Consider the following 6,215-nt stretch of genomic DNA (forward strand, 5'->3'; position numbering starts at 1 on the left):
GAGAGGGGATGTTTGGCCTACTTGGCGTATGTTCGCGATTCTAGTGCGGAGGCCCCTTCTATTGATTATGTGCCCGTTGTTCGGGAGTTTCCTGAGGTCTTCCCTTTAGACTTGCCGGGTATGCCGCCCGACAGGGATGTCGACTTTTGTATTGATTTGACCCCGGGCACTCAGCCCATTTCTATCCCGCCATATCATTTGGCCCCGCCAGAGTTGAAAGAGTTAAAGGAACAACTGCAGGATTTGCTTGAGAAAGGTTTCATTAGACCCAGTGTTTCGCCTTGGGGTGCGCCGGTGTTGTTTGTTAAGATAGATTTGAGATCTGGTTATCATCAACTGAGGATTAGGGCGTCTGATGTCCCTAAGACAACATTTCGTACTCGGTATGGGCATTATGAGTTCTTGGTTATGTCATTTGGGTTGACCAATGCCCCAGCAGCCTTTATGGATTTGATGAACCGAGTGTTCAGGCCTTACTTGGACTCGTTCATGATAGTCTTCATTGATGATATACTCCCGCAATCAGGAGGAGCATGAGCAACACCTCAGCGTGGTTCTTCAGACCCTGAGGGATAGTCAGTTGTATGCTAAGTTCTCAAAGTGCGAGTTTTGGTTGAGTTCGGTCGCATTCCTGGGTCATGTCGTATCAGCAGCAGGTATTCAGGTAGACCCGAAGAAGATAGAGGCAGTCAAGAAGTGGCCTCGACCAGCTTTAGCTACGGATATTCGGAGTTTCCTGGGGTTAGCAGGTTACTATCGTCGGTTCGTGGAGGGGTTTTCATCCATTGCATCCCCTATGACCAGATTGACCCAGAAGGGTGCCCAGTTCAGGTGGTCAGACGAGTGTGAGGCGAGCTTTCAGAAGCTCAAGATGGCTCTGACTACGACACCGATATTGGTTTTGCCCACAGGTTCAGGGCCATATACGGTCTATTGTGATGCGTCTCGTATTGGGCTTGGTGCAGTGTTGATGCAGGAAGGCAAAGTCATTGCCTATGCTTCGAGGCAGTTGAAGAACCACGAGAAGAATTATCCGGTTCATGATCTCGAGTTGGCAGCCATTGCTCATGCCTTGAAGATCTGGAGGCATTACTTATATGGCGTGACGCGTGAGGTTTACACTGATCACAAGAGTCTTCAGTATCTGTTCAAGCAGAAAGAGTTGAATTTGAGGCAGAGGAGGTGGTTAGAGTTGCTAAAGGATTATGATGTTACTATCTTATACCACCCGGGGAAGGCCAATGTGGTGGCCGATGCATTGAGCAGGAAGTCCGCCAGCATGGGTAGTCTTGCTTATATTCCAGTCAGCCAGAGATCGCTTGCTTTGGATGTTCAGGCCTTGGCCAATCGTCTTGTGAGGTTGGATATTTCTGAGCCTAGCAGAGTGTTAGCTTGCACGGTTGCTCGTTCCTCACTATTAGAGCGTATCCGCGAGCGGTAGTATGAGGATCCCCATTTGTGTGTCTTGAGAGACACGGTGCAGCGTGGAGGTGCCAAGAAAGTAACCTTAGATGATGATGGTGTATTGAGATTGCAGGGGCAAGTTTGTGTGCCCAATGTTGATGGGATTCGAGAGTTGATCTTAGCGGAGGCCCACAGTTCTCGGTATTCTATTCACCCGGGCGCCGCGAAGATGTATCAGGATCTGAGGCAGTACTATTGGTGGCGTAAGATGAAGAAAGACATCGTTGTGCATGTGGCTCGGTGTTTGAATTGTCAGCAAGTTAAGTACGAGCATCAAAGACCTGGTGGTCTATTTCAGAGGATTGCACTTCCCGAGTGGAAGTGGGAGAGGATTACGATGGATTTCGTTACTGGACTTCCGAAGACTCGGAAAAAGTTTGATGCAGTTTGGGTCATTGTTGATAGGCTGACCAAGTCAGCGCATTTTGTTCCTGTTGCAGCCACCTATTCGTCCGAAAGGTTAACCGAGATTTATATCAGGGAGATTGTTCGCCTTCATGGGGTGCCGCTATCTATCATTTCGGATCGAGGTACGCAGTTTACCTCGCATTTCTGGAGAGCGATTCAGCGAGAGTTGGGCACCCAGGTTGAGTTGAGTACAACATTTCATCCCCAGACGGACGGTCAGTCCGAGAGGACTATTCAGATTTTTGAGGACATGCTCCGAGCCTGTGTCATTGATTTTGGAGGCTCGCGGGACCAATTTTTGCCTTTAGCAGAGTTCGCCTACAACAACAGCTACCAGTCCAGCATTCAGATGGCTCCGTATGAGGCATTGTATGGTAGGCGATATCGGTCTCCAGTTGGATGGTTTGAGCCGGGAGAGGCTAGATTATTGGGTACGGATCTGGTTCAGGAGGCCTTGGACAAGGTAAGGATTATTCAGGATAGGCTTCGTACAACTCAGTCCAGACAAAAGAGTTATGCAGACCGCAAAGTCAGAGATGTTGCTTTCATGGTTTGGGAGCGGGTATTGCTCCGTGTATCTCCTATGAAGGGAGTGATGAGATTTGGGAAGAAGGGAAAGCTCAGCCCTAGGTTCATCGGTCCATTTGAGATTCTTGATCGTGTGGGAGAGGTGGCTTATAGACTTGCCTTGCCACCTAGCTTGTCAGCTGTGCATCCCGTGTTTCATGTATCTATGCTCCGGAAGTATCGCGGAGATCCATCGCACGTGTTAGATTTCAGCACTGTCCAATTGGAAAATGATCTTTCATATGAGGAGGAGCCGATGGATATTCTAGACCGGCAGGTTCGACAGTTGAGGTCGAAGAGTTTTCCTTCGGCGCGTGTTTAGTGGAGAGGTCAGCCTCCTGAGGCATCGACCTGGGAGTCCGAGTCCGATATGCGGAGCCGTTATCCTCATTTATTTCCCGACTCAGGTACTTCTTTCTCTTGTCCGTTCGAAGACGAACGGTTGTTTTAGAGGTGGAGAATGTGACGACCCAAGGGGTCATCACCGTAATTCTTCCTTGTTCTGTGCTCCCAAGGCCTTGAAAAACCTCGCTTTTAGTCGCCTCGATTTGCATGCGCAGTTAGGGCGCGTAGCCAGAAAGTTTTTATGTTAGAATATGTGAATTTTGTGAAAAATTTGATGAATTTTGGTATTAATATGCATAATGTTGACTTCGGTCAACATTTTGGGTAAACGGACCCGGACCTGTGATTCGACGGTCCCGGAGGGTCCGTAGAAAAATATGGGACTTGGGCGTGTGTCCGAAATCAAATTCTGGGGTCCCAAGCCCGAGAAATGAATTTTTGAAAGAAATTGTTTTTCTGAAATTTGATATGAAATTTGAAATGAAAAGGAGTTAGAAAATATAGGTATCGGGCTCGTATTTTGGTTCCGACGCCCGGTACAAGTCTTAAATATGTGTTAAGCACCATCTGTAAAGTTTGGATAAAAACGGACGTCATATGACGTGTTTCGGACAAAAAAATGGAGAATTTGAGTTATGAAAGTTGAAGAAAGAAAATCATGTGTTTGAGGCTTGATCCTATGTATATGATGTTATTTTGGCGATTTGATCGCACGAGTAAGTCCGTAAGATGTTTTTAAGGTTGTGTGCATGTTTGGTTTGGATCCCCGAGGGCTCGGGTGAGTTTTGAATGGGGCCCGGGAGGTCTTGGACTTAAGAAAATGCAGGTTCAGGTGTTGCAGACACCAGCGCGGCCGCGGTCATTTCCGCGCAGTCCGCGATGCCTTTCTGTGCGGTCTGCGTGGCTGAGTCTGAGGGCTAGGGTTTCAGGTTAACCAGTGCGGTCGCGCACCAAAACAGTGTGGTCCGCGCTGGAAGGGTTCAGAAGAGCCCCAATTTTTCTCCCACTCGGCGCGGCCGCAACACATTTTTGTGCGGTCCGCGCCAGGTCCTCAGAAAGGTATACAAGTTCGGAAAATCTTAGTCATTTTTCTCTTTTCAAAAACCCAAAACCTAAGAGGCGATTTTCCAAACAACTTTTCTTCTCCAAAACGATCGGTTTCTAACTTAATTTCTTTATCCCTTAACATCTTTTAACATAATTTCAACTTCAAATCAAAGATTTTCAGGGGTGAAATTGGGTGTTTTGGGTAGAACCTAGGTTTTCTACAAATTGAGAAGTTGGACCTCAATTTGGGGTCCGATTTCAAAACAAATCATATATTTGGATTCATGGGGGAATGAATAACCGGGTTTTGGTCCGAACCTCGAGTTTCGACCACGTGGGTCCGGGGATATTTTTGACCTTTTTGGGAAAAACCTTGAAAAATCTATTTTCATGCATTGGGGATGATTCATTTAGTAATTATTAATGTGATTAAGTGTTAGCGAAAACGTAGAAGAAAGAACACAAGATTTAACGTGGTTCGGATCAAAATAATCCTACGTCCACCAGAGAACAATTGCCTTTTTAATATTAACAAAGGAAGGGGAGAGTTCCCAATTACACTTAAGAGAATTTCTCTCTTAACTCTCTACTCACTACAATGTGTTGTATTATTTTTGGGATGATTTCTACAAGTGAAGGAGTGCATCTATTTATAGAGGTAAAGACCTTCTCTTGATGTCATGGGTGACATCAAAGGAGGAAGCTTCCTCCTAACATCCACACCAACTCTTTCCACCAACTCTTCCAATTGGCATGCCATTGTTGACTAAACATAAACCAACATTTTCAGCATGCCATTGTTGACTAAACATAAACCAACATTTTCAATCTCCACCTTGGTTTGCGTTTCGAGCGTGTGAACAACTCTGGCCAAAACTTCTAAGCTTACTGGGCAACCCCGTTGTAAGAAACAAGAAGAATCAAACAATTGTTGAACATACCACCTCCACCTAGCAACTGTTCTCTTCGGAGTTGCATCAGTTGATGCACACCCCCGCCAAGTCCTTGCAGTGCGCAAACTTAGCGAGCGGGACTATCTTGGTCAACATATCTGCAGCATTATCGTCTGTGATAACCTTCACGACCTTGATAGTTCCCTCATCAATAACATCTCGAATAAAATGAAATCTGACATCAATGTGTTTAGTGCGCTCATGAAATCTCTGATTTTTCATTAGATGAATAACACTCTGACTATCACATCTAAGAGTTGATTCCAGCTGAACCAAACTCAATTCCGCTACTAAACTTTTCAACCAGATAGCTTCCTTTACCGCCTCCGCTGCTGCCATGTATTCTGCTTCTGTCGTAGACAAAGCGACAATCGACTGCAGAGTCGACTTCCAACTGACGGTACTGCCAACGAGGGTAAAGATGTATCCAGTTGTGGACCTTCTTCTGTCAAGATCTCCTGCATAGTCAGAATCCACATAACCGAGAATTGAAATACATGTACCACTTTTTCGAAAAGTAAGACCAATACCAGAAGCTCCTTTGAGATATCTCAATATCCACTTGACAGCTTCCCAATGCCTCTTTCCTGGGTTGGACATGTATCTACTTACCACACTTACAGATTGAGCAATATCTGGACGTGTGCATACCATAGCATACATAATACTACCAACTGCACTGGTATAAGGAATCTTTGACATATACTCCACCTCATCCTCGGACTGAGGCATTTGTGACTCTGAAAGTTTAAAATGAGAAGCTAATGGTGTACTTACAGGCTTGCACGTTTGCATATTGAATCTCTCGAGAACCCTTTCAATATACCTCTTTTGAGAAAGATGTACAACATCGTCTTCTCTTGAAATCTCCATACCAAGGATTTTCTTTGCAGCTCCTAAATCCTTTATGTCAAATTCCTTACTCAACAGTTTCTTCAAAGCATTTATCTCTGTAATGTTGTTAGCAGCAATAAGCATATCATCAACATACAACAGTAAATAAATCATTGAGTTACCAGACATCTTCTTGTGATACACACAGCTATCAAATGCACTCCTTGAGAATTCATGTGTAGTCATGAATGCATCAAACCTCTTGTACCACTGTCTAGGGGATTGCTTCAAACCATACAAAGACTTCTTTAGTTGGCATATGTGATCTTCTTTTCCCTCAGCTAGGAAACCTTCAGGCTTGATCCATATAGATTGTCTCTTCTAGATCACCGTGTAAGAAAGCAGTTTTGACGTCAAGCTGTTGAAGCTCCAAGTCAAATTGTGCAACCAATGCTAGTAGCACGCGAATTGAGCTATGCTACACGACCGGAGAGAAAATCTCATTGTAGTCAATTCCCTCCTTTTGGCTGAAACCTTTTGCAACCAATCTCGCCTTGAACCTAGCATCTTCCACTTCAGGAATTCCCTCTTTCTTTC

This window comes from Nicotiana tabacum, unplaced genomic scaffold (assembly GCF_000715075.1).
Source record: "Nicotiana tabacum cultivar K326 unplaced genomic scaffold, ASM71507v2 Un00025, whole genome shotgun sequence".
NCBI classification, from domain to species: domain Eukaryota; kingdom Viridiplantae; phylum Streptophyta; class Magnoliopsida; order Solanales; family Solanaceae; genus Nicotiana; species Nicotiana tabacum.